This window comes from Polypterus senegalus, chromosome 12 (genome assembly GCF_016835505.1).
Source record: "Polypterus senegalus isolate Bchr_013 chromosome 12, ASM1683550v1, whole genome shotgun sequence".
In the NCBI taxonomy this organism is placed as follows: Eukaryota; Metazoa; Chordata; class Cladistia; order Polypteriformes; family Polypteridae; genus Polypterus; species Polypterus senegalus.
In genome coordinates, this window is record NC_053165.1 from 79,734,276 (window position 1) to 79,747,637 (window position 13,362).

The 13,362-nt window shown below is 44.4% G+C and overlaps 1 protein-coding gene across 3 annotated transcripts in view; it reads left to right on the forward strand.

Moving 5' to 3' along the window:
- The first annotated feature begins 5,599 nt into the window (after positions 1–5,599).
- LOC120541164 (nuclear factor interleukin-3-regulated protein-like) overlaps positions 5,600–13,362 on the forward strand; it is a 34,266-nt gene continuing 26,503 nt past the window's right edge. Inside the window, exon 1 of one of the 3 annotated variants that reach the window (XM_039772536.1) lies at positions 5,600–5,939. The gene's annotated coding sequence lies outside the window, so the exon portion shown is untranslated. Of the gene's footprint in view, positions 5,940–6,915; positions 6,936–13,362 lie in introns of those variants that run through there. The other 2 variants (XM_039772537.1, XM_039772538.1) reach the window with 2 other exon arrangements.

Here is a 13,362-nt window from a genome sequence, read left to right on the forward strand (position 1 = left end):
ACTCTGTCTGGTGTGGATCACATCACTGCACTTAGTCTCATGGGCTGGGAACACAATTCAGAATCCTACTTCTGTGCCACCCACAGCAGAAGACTTTACCTCATCAGATTGCTCTGATCCCACCCTTGTCCTCGAATACAACACGAAGCAGAGAACTTTTCTTAGTCTCATTAGATACAACGACTCTGATCCCACTTCTGCCACCATGTGCAACATAACGTAAACACCTTATTTGGTATGGTTGAACATCTTGTCAAGCTTGGGTTGCACGGAGTTGCACAAGAGACTGGAAAAGGGATCAGGTTTCCAATCTTTATTGCTGAACAGGCAGGTGCAGACACCAGACTTTATTCCGAAGGGGATTATCCTCAGCAGAAAAGCACACCGGTTGCAAACTGTCAAACGTGGTGGTCCAGGTCAAAAGAACACAAAGTCCTCCCCATCAAGCGGGTTCAATGGCTTGGAAGCAGCGACTGGGGCAGATGCACTCTGGAGGGAGAGAGGACAGGAGATGGGGGCCGTTAGGTTGACCAGGGGTGGGGGGTCTCGGTCTTTTACATGTTCTAAACCTCCTGTTGTGCAGTAAGCCTGCAAGCCGGCAGCTGATCCCGCAGAGGGGACGGGTAAGAGTGTGTTTAAGAGGGACTTTCTGAAGGGCAGCTGTGTTTCTTTGCCAGAGGTTTACAGTTTAACAGAGAGGGAGCCCACAGATAAGAGCATAAGAAATGTGCGGCTGGCCTTTGATTGTCAACTGAACTGCACTGAAGTACGACTGTCGCCGTCATTATGGGTAACTAACCAGCGGTGACACCGGTCACAATACTGACTGCGGTCCCACTTCTGTCTCTATGTGTGACACCAAACAGAACACTTTAGAAGGCATGTACGGTCTGTGATCCCACCGCTGACACCATGTGCAACACCAAGAAGAACAACTTACATGGCATTGCTGTTTGCACCGTCTATGGTCCCACTGCAGACTCCATGTGTGACACCAAACAGATCATTTTACAAGGCATGTACGGTCTGTGATCCCGCTGCTGATTCCAAACTAAACAACTTACGGTGTACGATTGTATAAATGGGCTGCGGTCCCTTTACTGACTCCATGTGCCCCACTAAGCAGAACAATTCACATGCCATTGCTGCACATAACACTGTCAACTCTGTCTGTGAAACCAAACGGGCTACCAGGAATCGTTGTACACACCGGGCACAATCCGACAGCTCACTCCACATGCAATGCCAAGCAGAGCAACTTATATGGCATCATTGGATATAAAGGCTGCGACCCCACTTCTTACTTTATGTGTCGGCACCAAGCCAGGACAATTCACATAGGATTATTGGATAAACCGGCTGTGATCCCACCGCTGACACCACGAGAACAACTTACATGGCACTGCTGCATACACTGTCTATGGTCCCACTGCAGACTCCATGTGTGACGCCAAACAGAACACTTCACAGGGTATCATTGCATACATTGGCTGCCATCCCACTGGTGATTCCAAGTGCAATGCCAAGCAAAACAACTGACATGAAATTATTGGATATAAAGGCTGTGATCCCACTTCTTACTTACTATGTGTTGGCACCAAGCCAGAATAATTTACATGGCATTATTGCATTAAAGCAGTGTGGTGTAGTGGGTAAGGCTTTAGACTTCAAACCCCAATGTTGTGGGTTCAAATCCCCTTTCTGACACTGTGAGACCCTGAGCAAGTCACATGACCTGCCTGTGCTGCACTTGGAAAACCGAAAGAAATTGGAACCAATTGTATCATAAAGGTTGTAAGTTGCCTTGGATGAAGGCGTCAGCCAAATGTGTAAATGTAAAACCAGCTATGATCCCACCGCTGACACCACAAGCATGGGATTTTCATGTTCAACATTCTCCAGAGATTACTGAGAACTATGTGAAAAAATCAAAAACAAAAACTTCTGATGAGGAGAATGGCCAAACTGGTCTGAGGTGACAGGAAGGCTGCGGTGACACAGATACACACTTTGTACAGCTGTGGTGAGCAGAAAAACATCTCAGAATGCACAGCACGTTGAACCTTGTGGTGGATGGGCTACAGCAGCAGAAGACCATGGCGGGTTCCACTATCAACCAAAAACAGAAAACTGAGGTCACATTGGCACAGGTTTACCAAAACTGGGCAGGTGAAGACTGGAAGAACGTAGCCTGGTCTGATGAATCTCAGCTTCTGCTGAAGGCACACAGATGGCAGGAGCAGAATTTGGTGTCGATAGAAGGAACCCATGCACTCAACTCACCTTGGGGCCACCGTCCAGGCTGCTGGTGCTGCAATGATGTAGGGAGTGAATGCCTGGCACACTTTGGGCCTGTTGGTGCCAATCCATCATCACCTGAATACCGTGGCCTATCTGAGTATTACTGCTGACCATGTGCATCCCTTCAGTTTTCAGTGTTCCTCAGTGGCCTTCCCCATCATCACATCTGAATCCAGTAGAACATCTTTGGGATGCAGTAGAGCAGGAAATTCACAGCAGGAATGTACAGCTGGCAGCGCTGGAGAAAGTGTGTGATGCAATCACGTCAGCATGGACCAGACTCTCAGAGTGTGCCCAGCATCTGGGGGAACACATGCCATGAAGAATTAAGGATGTTTTGAGAGGAAACAGAGACCCTGCCATATTAATGTAGTGGTCCTGGGAATTTTCTGTGACTGTGCATATACTGTACACACACACACACACACTGTACATGTGCACAGAAATATACATGCACCATACGTATACAAATATACACGTGAACTGAGGCAGAATGAGCTTCATATACCAGCAGCAAAAATGAAAGAAATCAAGCTGCACCTTCAAACATATTGTAATGTCATCAAATCTCTGAATTTAAAATAAATAAATACAATTATAAAATGTAATGTTATGAGAATATTAGAAGAGATAATTAAGTGAAAAAGCCTATCACCATAATGGGCATACTGGCACAGTGCTTAGGAATTCTCCTTCACAAGGTTCTGGGTTCAAATCTTGGCCCTGCCCACTATCTGTGGTGGGCTTCCATGTTCTCACTGCGTTGGTTAAAGTTTTCCTTCACGTTTTTAAATTACATCTATCTATCTATCTATCTATCTATCTATCTATCTATCTATCTATCTATCTATCTATCTATCTATCTATCTATCTATCTATCTATCTATCTATTATATATTGCCTTTCACATCTATCTATCTATCTATCTATCTAATATTCTGCCAAGTATACAAAATTAATATCTATCTATCTATTATATACAGTGGTGTGAAAAACTATTTGCCCCCTTCCTGATTTCTTATTCTTTTGCATGTTTGTCACACAAAATGTTTCTGATCATCAAACACATTTAACCATTAGTCAAATATAACACAAGTAAACACAAAATGCAGTTTTTAAATGATGGTTTTATTATTTAGGGAGAAAAAATCCAAACCTACATGGCCCTGTGTGAAAAAGTAATTGCCCCCTGAACCTAATAACTGGTTGGGCCACCCTTAGCAGCAATAACTGCAATCAAGCGTTTGCGATAACTTGCAATGAGTCTCTTACAGCGCTCTGGAGGAATTTTGGCCCACTCATCTTTGCAGAATTGTTGTAATTCAGCTTTATTTGAGGGTTTTCTAGCATGAACCGCCTTTTTAAGGTCATGCCATAGCATCTCAATTGGATTCAGGTCAGGACTTTGACTAGGCCACTCCAAAGTCTTCATTTTGTTTTTCTTCAGCCATTCAGAGGTGGATTTGCTGGTGTGTTTTGGGTCATTGTCCTGTTGCAGCACCCAAGATCGCTTCAGCTTGAGTTGACGAACAGATGGCTGGACATTCTCCTTCAGGATTTTTTGGTAGACAGTAGAATTCATGGTTCCATCTATCACAGCAAGCCTTCCAGGTCCTGAAGCAGCAAAACAACCCCAGACCATCACACTACCACCACCATATTTTACTGTTGGTATGATGTTCTTTTTCTGAAATGCTGTGTTCCTTTTACGCCAGATGTAACGGGACATTTGCCTTCCAAAAGTTCAACTTTTGTCTCATCAGTCCACAAGGTATTTTCCCAAAAGTCTTGGCAATCATTGAGATGTTTCTTAGCAAAATTGAGACGAGCCCTAATGTTCTTTTGCTTAACAGTGGTTTGCGTCTTGGAAATCTGCCATGCAGGCCGCTTTTGCCCAGTCTCTTTCTTATGGTGGAGTCGTGAACACTGACCTTAATTGAGGCAAGTGAGGCCTGCAGTTCTTTAGACGTTGTCCTGGGGTCTTTGTGACCTCTCGGATGAGTCGTCTCTGCGCTCTTGGGGTAATTTTGGTCGGCCGCCACTCCTGGGAAGGTTCACCACTGTTCCATGTTTTTGCCATTTGTGGATAATGGCTCTCACTGTGGTTCGCTGGAGTCCCAAAGCTTTAGAAATGGCTTTATAACCTTTACCAGACTGATAGATCTCAATGACTTCTGTTCTCATTTGTTCCTGAATTTCTTTGGATCTTGGCATGATGTCTAGCTTTTGAGGTGCTTTTGGTCTACTTCTCTGTGTCAGGCAGCTCCTATTGAAGGGATTTCTTGATTGAAACAGGGGTGGCAGTAATCAGGAAATTTAACTCAGGTGTGATACACCACAGTTAGGTGATTTTTGAACAAGGGGGCAATTACTTTTTCACACAGGGCCATGTAGGTTTGGATTTTTTCTCCCTAAATAATAAAACCATCATTTAAAAACTGCATTTTGTGTTTACTTGTGTTATATTTGACTAATGGTTAAATGTGTTTGATGATCAGAAACATTTTGTGTGACAAACATGCAAAAGAATAAGAAATCAGGAAGGGGGCAAATAGTTTTTCACACCACTGTAGTGCCTTTCATATCTATCTATCTATCTATCTATCTATCTATCTATCTATCTATCTATCTATCTATCGATCACTATAAGTGGTCGCACCACAGCCCCCGGAGCCCACACTCAGGCAAGCATAGGCACACTTTGGTGGTAGAGGAAGCCGGGGGGTTGTTTGGAACGCAAGAAATCTGATAGTCCACCAGATTACACTAAAGAAGCTCCTTTGATTTTTGCTGCGTATAGCCGTACGTTTACGTTTGGGAATTTTGCAAAGATCTTGCCTGTGAGACAGTAATGGTCCAGTCGAATAAAAAAGCATACATGATTTGCGAAATAAACAATCGTACTTTTAAAAGCACAGAGGCGAATGCCAAAAAATGTGTGTACTGCAGGCCAGCTGGAGGTGGTGTTGAATGGGCGCACCGCTATGCGCGCGAGTTTCTTTTTTTGTCTACAACTGCAGGCTTGTTTCTAAAATTGTCGCGTCTCTCTCTCTCTCTCTCTTTCTCTCTCTTCTTTTCTCGCTCCCTCCGCTCCCTCTCCCTGTTTGGTCTCCTCTCTCTCTCTCTCTCTCTTACGCGTATCAGTGCCCTACATCTCAGCCAAAGATGCGAGCGCCTGGCTCACAGCCGAGCCCCTCCCTCTTCGGAGCTGCGCCCCCGATCTAATTGCAGCCGCCCGGGATAGGAAGGGAAAGAAATGTGTGTGAGGAAGGGAGGGAGGGAGAGAGAGAGGGAGAGAGAGAGAGAGAGAGGGAGAGAGAGAGAAAGTGGAAACGTGACTAGGCACTCAAAGAGGGCTGTTATGCAACGAATGACCTACTAACATACATTCAGGAGGGAAACTGGAGCAAGCCGCGAAACATAACATGAGGATCTGAGACGAAATAGTAAAAGGACGAGCGGGGCACCGGAGTGCAGGCAGCGCGACGGACATCTCGACATACGCGAGAGAGACGCAGTGATCGCTGGACAGCTCGAGACGAGTCTCCGCAGTGGGAAAGCAGGTGCGCAGCAGGCTTCTTTCTCGGCACTCGCGTCCATTCTTGGCTCTTCTCACTGGAAGTTCGATGAATCAGGAGGTAATTGTCGAAAATGCTGCGACACGGCGTGGATGTGTGCGCGTGCGTGTGTCCCGTATTTTTGAGCATTTCTGCCTTCGCATGTTTTTTTTTTTCTTTCTTTTTTTGGCATGAATCAATAATAAAGACGAGAATGGGTTCAGAGACGAGCATTGCTAGACAGGGGGTGTGCGCTTTACACCGGAATGACTGAATCGGTGTGTCTCACCAGCAGCTGTTCTGGATTCATGGCACTCTTTGTCTTTCCTTACCTGTCTGGCGTGTGTGTGTGCGCGCGTGAGTGTGTTTTAATTTCTTTGAATTCAGAAAAAAATAAAACATTGATTGATATAGACAGCATTCGAGTCTCCAGTCCGTTCAAATCGCGAATTGCCGGAGGTCTGCCTCTGGTCGCGTTGAGCACTTTCTGGCTCCGCGGCTTTGTTTGGGTGCGAGTGCGGCTGCTCCGATCGGCGCGCTCCTCCACGCTTTTGTTGTCATTCGGATTTTCACACACAAACCGCTCGGGCTACGTGCCTGATCGCGAATGAACTTGAGACGCGTTTTCGGACAAAGAACTCGCGCCGGATTTAGAAGGCTGGATGGATTCGCACTTTTTTTTTTTGGTGATTGATGGTTTGCTTTGAAATGGCTTTCCATGATTGTGTTCGTCGCCGTAAAACAGCAAAGAGGCGCGGCGTGCTTCAGTTGTGATTCGGCTCGGGGGAGGGGCGGCCACTTCACAAACTCCAACAGGCTTATTATGGGAGTCTCAATACCGCGCGCGTGTCTCTTTTGGCTTCGTAAATAAGTCGGCATTGGAGCGAGCCTTTAGGAGTCCTTCTCAGACATCCAGACGTCTGCGATCCGCTATCGTGATTCATTTCAAAGAGAAGCCATTATTCATGACATCAGTGCCCGTTTGTATGGCTAAGACCTCACTTAAATTCCGGAGAATTCCCAGTCTGAAATAAAAGGTGCAGACGAGACGGCAAGTTAGGAAAATATTATGTGGAGGTAAAGTTTCTATTTTTGTTTGTTTTGTTCAGTGTAAATTCTAAATAAATCGTCATACCGACATGCACGGTGACTGTCATTGTAGTGTCACAGTAATGTTAAGACTGGAGCTATAGCGAATGCCGGTTTTTCAGTCTGTATATTAGAGTTGGTCATCGACATTCACCTACCCGTTTTCCGAACCATTTTATTCAATGTAGAGTCACGTGGAGTGGACGCCTATATATAGCGCCTTTCCAATCTATCATTATTAAGTTATTTTTTTCAACACTTGGGATGCAATGGGTTTGTTTTGTTTTGTTTTTTTCCCCAAGTGCCATACAGGCAGGTGAAGTGACTTACTCAGGGTCACACTCTGATAGTGTGGAGTCCAATGTCTTAATCACTACAGCGCGTTACAAATGAATGGCTAACCAGTTAAATGGTTTGTGTCAGACTTTGTCTGTCCTATCCGCCCCCCCACCTCCCCCGAGGCTTGTTTTCTCCAGGGATGTTGTTCAAGTTTTTGTTTTCCTTTTTCCATTGTCAGCTGGCTATATCATTGTAAAAAAATCCAATAAAAATACATTACATTGTATTTCCACAGGCAAAAAAATACACTGAACAGTTGAAATATTTCGAATAAAAATACTAAATACACGCAAATTTACATTTGAGCAGTTTTATCTGTCAATGTCAATTGTTTCGATGCGCAAGACTGTTTTATGAATAATTACTGCATTGCCGTAAACTCAAAACGGTTCAGTATTCCAAATTTGCATAAATACCGGACCTTATTTGCATAAGGGAACACCCCCTTTGTAGTAAAGCCTCACATTCTTCCACGTTTTAACCCGCATATTTCTGCACCGTAGATAAACAAAAATGTAATGATGGTGAGCCAAATCATTTTTGAGTGTTTGTTTATGGTTATGGAAGCTGATTTATGCTCAGTTATCTTTGAAATGACGGCGAATGTTTCGCACACAGGGCATCAGATAAGCAACGTTCCCTTTTTCCACATGAACGGCGTTCTGTAAACATTGGATTATATGCAATGACTTAAATAATTGTGTTTAAACATTTTTAATGTCTTGCTATAGTAAAGCAGTTTTTCTCTTTAAGGCTTGAACTGTGTCGTGTGGGAATATTTATAACTTAAAAGTGACGTCACAGAACTATTTCTCGTGAGTGATTTTGATTTGCTGTAATTTCAAGATGTCATCTGGATAGGACAGTCTAATGTAATATTAACGGTGATAGAATTAGAATTGTTGACCTCCCGAGATACACCGGACGGTTTATTGGGTGGTTAAATGATTGACAGCTCAGCTGCCGGTGATTTCAACCGTAAATTACTGTCATTTTTTTTTTACATTGTTGCTCAAGGGTCATATTAATAGAAGTGTATTATTTTCAATCGGTTTGGAACTGCTTTGTTTGCTGTGTGTTCAAGTTAATCTCTCTCCTTATGTAATCAACCATTTGTAAACTTTGTAATTATATTCTACTTGTGAACGTGTTTCAGCGCTCAGTGCTGGCACTCAACAACTGAAATAATTGAATAATAATCAAAAAATTATATAACAACACTAATTACATCATTACCATTCAAGGGGGGGCTAATATTAAGGCTGGATGAGGGTCAGCCGGTTATTCTGCATTGTATACGTAGAAAGCGGGTCTTTTCATCCCGGGACCCCCGCATATCGTGTTCATGTTCTTCACCGCTTTCTATCCGAAATGAAGGATCGACTCCATGTGTTGAATCAGATGTCCAGACCTCTAGGGTGGGTGGCAGCGCCCACCCGGAAAATGAAAAGCGTGGCGGGATTTGTTTGCGCTGTCAAGTTCATGCTGTTCCAGCACCAGCTTCGCCATTTGCGCTTATCTTTCAGCGACCGTGTAAGCCAATGGCCAACTATAAGAGTTTATTCTAATGTTATGGCTATTTTTATGTACTTATGTATTTATTTTTTAACTATTAACAAGGAATTTAACGCGTCGAATCCTTTTGGACAGCAATAGTAACATCCGGCCTATTGATGTGATGAAACTTAATAGTACTTGAGGAGTCTCGTCAAAAATAGCGACCCCTTATAAAAATGAGAAGAACTGAGGAAGAAGTAACAGTAGCTGAGCCTAAAGCGCAACGGAGTTAAAATGATGGCCACTCGGAAGGAGCTTGCAGAAATCTGGAGGTTTCTTTGTTTAATTTTCCAGGGTTTTTCAATGAATGACACAGACAAGAGCGCCGATCGTTTGGTTTAAATGCTAACTCTTTTAATCTGCATGTAAAGCACCGCACACGTTTACAGAAATGCCCACCTATGTACAGTGAGCCCGAGAGTGGATCAACTTTTGAAAGTTGTTTTTTTTTCCTTTTTTTTTTTTACACCGTAATCGTATGTATGCACACACTTAGGAACAGAAGACCTCGTAGCTCAATTCAAGGGGTCGTTTGGAAGAGCCGATCTCGACAAGATCTCCAGCACTAGATGCACGTCCATGAAGCGCACGCGCATTCGCACCCGTAGCCAGTTTAGCATCTCCAATTGACTTAAGGTGTAAGGATTTGGGAACTGGAAATAAAGCAAATAAGTAAACAAATAAATTAACATGCACTGAGAAAGAGCAGACCTCCACTCCTCCACCCAGAGGTACTCACCAGTAGAGCCCGCGATGAGCGATCCGTGAGTCACCAGCACTGACCTCCTTTCTGCCGTGTGATTTAATGCTGGTTTCCTCCCTCAGTCCAAAGACATGCAGGTTAGGAGAACTGGCGATGCCAAGTGAGCCGCACATTGTTAAAAATAAAGGTGCCAGTGTGGTTCTTCAGGACGATGCCTCAGGGGAATCTTTGTGGGTTTCCATACGGACCATCCACATGAAGGCAGTAGAAAGAACCTTTCATTGTTTAGATCCTTAACAAGCTCCGTAAGTACCCAGGGATGGATGATGCCACATGTGGGAATACAGTAGAGTTTCATGATTTTTAAAACACTCTTACTATTCGTTCACTTCAGGGTCCTGGCCTACCAGGCATTAAAGAATCCTGCATTGCCCACATATTAGGAGCCTTTTCAAAGATCAATGAACTACTTTCATATGAAAGTCCGAATAAGATGGTCCTTTGTCAAGCAGTGAACCTGCGAGGAACCCCACAGCACAGTAAAGTATAGAGAACCGGCATTTTTTAAGAGTGGTGCCCTGTGCGTGTTTGTGCGTGCCCTGCGATTGGCAGCCGCCCCGTTCGGGTATTGTTCCTGCCTTGCACCCAATGCTGGTGCCGTGGGCTTATAATGAAGCGAGTTTTGAGAATCGATGGATGAGTAGCTGCCAGTAACAAATGACAAAAAGCAGTTAATCAACAAAAAAAATCTGGAAATTGACATAAAAATCGAATCGTTCTGTGCGTCATAATCCTTCCGGGCAGCGCAAGCGCTTTTATAGGAGAAGTGAGCGCGGACTGGTCTTATGACCTCAACTTCGACAATCTGCGAATTGGGGGTATTTGGTTCATCTGTTTGGGGGGCGCTATAGGCACGATTTCTTTATGATAGATGTGTGTTTGTGATGAGACTGGCCAGTTTTGATACCGGTCTATTCATTTTTTGTTTTTATTTTGCTAATTTTTATATTTTATCATTATTTCTTGATGTTTTCGACTGTAAGCCTTATTACAGACGCGAAACGAAGTGTTACACAATAACATCAAAGTGTCCGAATATCACGTTACACTTATGAGGCACAATACAAACCAGTACAGTGCCATTTTTGAACTGTTACTTTTAAGAGTGTAGGTGACTGGGAGTTTAGTAATAAGCCGGTATTGTGCGCTTCAAGCTCTTTGAGATGGCCATCAACACGCTGATCTATGTTGCCGCCGTCATTTTATCAACTAACAGTTCTAGATTGGTGCACAGTTTGTATGTCGCGTTTCCCGTGAACCCTAACATATCGCGCAGTGGGCAGCCGTTTATTTCTTGTGTCGTTCATAGTCCTATAACTCATTTCAAAGCAATTAACGGCATTAAGATTAAAGAAAGAGTCTTTCAATCCCATACTGGAGGTACTTCAGCAAACAACTGCCATTATTACCACGAATTCTCCCTCCATTCATTAATCTTTTTGCTGTTTAGGGTAATTGCGGTCTACCCTGAGCGGACAGAAGATGGTGGCCCGTATGGAATGCCTGCACTAATTTATAGGGTTATAGAGACGGCCACGTGCTAAGAGCGCAGTGAAGTACTGTGTGTGCTAATCACCATTCATTCATTTATTCATTCATTCACTCACTCACTCACTCACTCATTCTGTTATTTCCAGTCAAAAGGGAGCTTGTAATATACGTGTCCGCCCCCTGCAGTCATTGTAGTTTGAAGGGCCCAATCACAGCCTTGACAAAGGACTCCACAGATATACGCAACTTTAAGCGGCCACCTTGAACAAATACAGAACAATGGCACTCTGGCTTGGTGTCTGTAAAGCGGCCCCCATATACAGCCAAGCAATCGTCTCCAAATAAAAAGTGGAGGGGCTGTGGCACTTTGTGACATGCGGAGCTTCTCCAACCGAAACAGCAGACGGGAGTGATGCGCCTTTTCCTACGGAATTCCGCGGCGTTTCATTCATAGCCCGCATTCTCGTGACTCCGTAATGTCCCTACGTTTCCAAGTGCGCGTTTATCGATCGTAACTCCATAGCTTATCTCGTTTTTTTTCTTAAAAAAAACACTCCAGTGCCCCTTTTTAAATGCTTTAAGCTCCTGTCTGAGGAAAAAAAAAACAATGCTAGACAGAAATGCAGTAAAAGATCAACCCCGTCGGGCCAAGTGGCCACCTTTGCTCCCGAGATAACATCTAACCCGAAGGCTAAGGCAGCGAGTCTTTTCTTTTTTCTCTTCTTTTTTTTATTTTGGCGGGGTTGAAAATTATCCAAATTGTTGAGATTGCTGGATTGAAGAGGGGAAAGTCCAGCACCGCCGTGTCTCGTTCGGCCCTCACAGGAGCGGAGCGCTCGCGCTTCTTGGAGCTCCTTATTGCGGTGATTATGGCGGAATCGCTGGTGCTTGGCGGATCGAATGCTGCTGCATGTCGGCAGTTAACTTATGGCCCCCCCCTCGCAGATCGGTGGGAGTTTAAGTATATCAAGAGATTCCATTAATTCAGGAAGCAGGACTGAGCCTTAAAACTGAAGACATCGGGAAGGGATTTCTACTCAAGCAATAGGCAGACCCTTAGATGTTACAAATTAAACAGACCATCCATGGGGTCCAAGGTCATGGGTGCCAAAATTTGTTCTTGCAGTAAGGTGGGATACAACTCTGGATGGGACCACCTCTGATCATATAAGGAGGGGCACCCAAAAGTCATTTCAAGGGGGACCCTTCATCCTCCTTCATTGACTCTTATTTTGGTTGCCTCGTTCTGGGCTACCAAGTATGCCTGGGGACGCAATGTCCCTGATTAATTGCAGGAGACGCAGACACATTTTTAAACTTGCCTAATTGTTGAGCGGAGCAGGGTCCACTTCTAGCGGCATCAGGCACAAGTAAAGGACAGAGTGCCAGTGCAGTGCAGGACATATAAACGGTTATGGCGAGCTGACGCTGTGCAATGGCGTGCATACTTGAGTGTGAGAGGAAACCAGACGAACTGGTGAAACGTCTCAATGAACACAAAGGCACGTGAACGTCAGACACAGACCAGCCAGTGTGCCCTCGTGCAGCCAGCAAATTCGTTCTAACGACAGAAATGGAAAGTCCTGAAGTATCCGTTGAAACTTCTGAAGAACACAATGGCATGTAAAATCCACACAGGTCAGCCGGTGTGCCTCCGCGCAGCCAACAGATTCATTCTAATGACAGAAATGGAAAGTCCTGAAGTATCTGCTGCAACTTCTGAAGAACACCTTGTCATATAAACTCCACACACATACCAGCCGTCCTGCTCCCGCGCAGCCAACAGATTCACTCACACAACTGAAATGCAAAATGTGAGATTTCAAACTTAGGCATAAAGATGCATTCTGTCAGAGTACCCCTCGAAAAAGAATGACTTGGCAGCATCTAGGTGCAGTGGGCGACCCTTTGGTGGCATCCTTATATTGGAATTAATTATCTTGGTATTGTGATGTGGGATTTCATTACACAAGAAAAATAAACCCGAGTGAAGTAATTAAACAGCCAAGCCAAGGGAAAGCATGACGAGACCAAGAAAATGGCGAAACACATAAAAAGCTCTCTGCCAATTGCTGTGCGGCTGGTTCTTCTACCTTCAGCTTCGAGGTCAGAGTTCAGGCCCAGGCGTTCAGCGCTTTGAAGTGATTGAGTAGCGTTTGTGCTTTTATTTATTTATTTTAGCCCCGCTTCAAATCACAAGGTCAGGTGCACTGGGTGGCTTCCCACAACAGAACAGGTTCAGCAAGGTGGATGGAGGATTCCTGC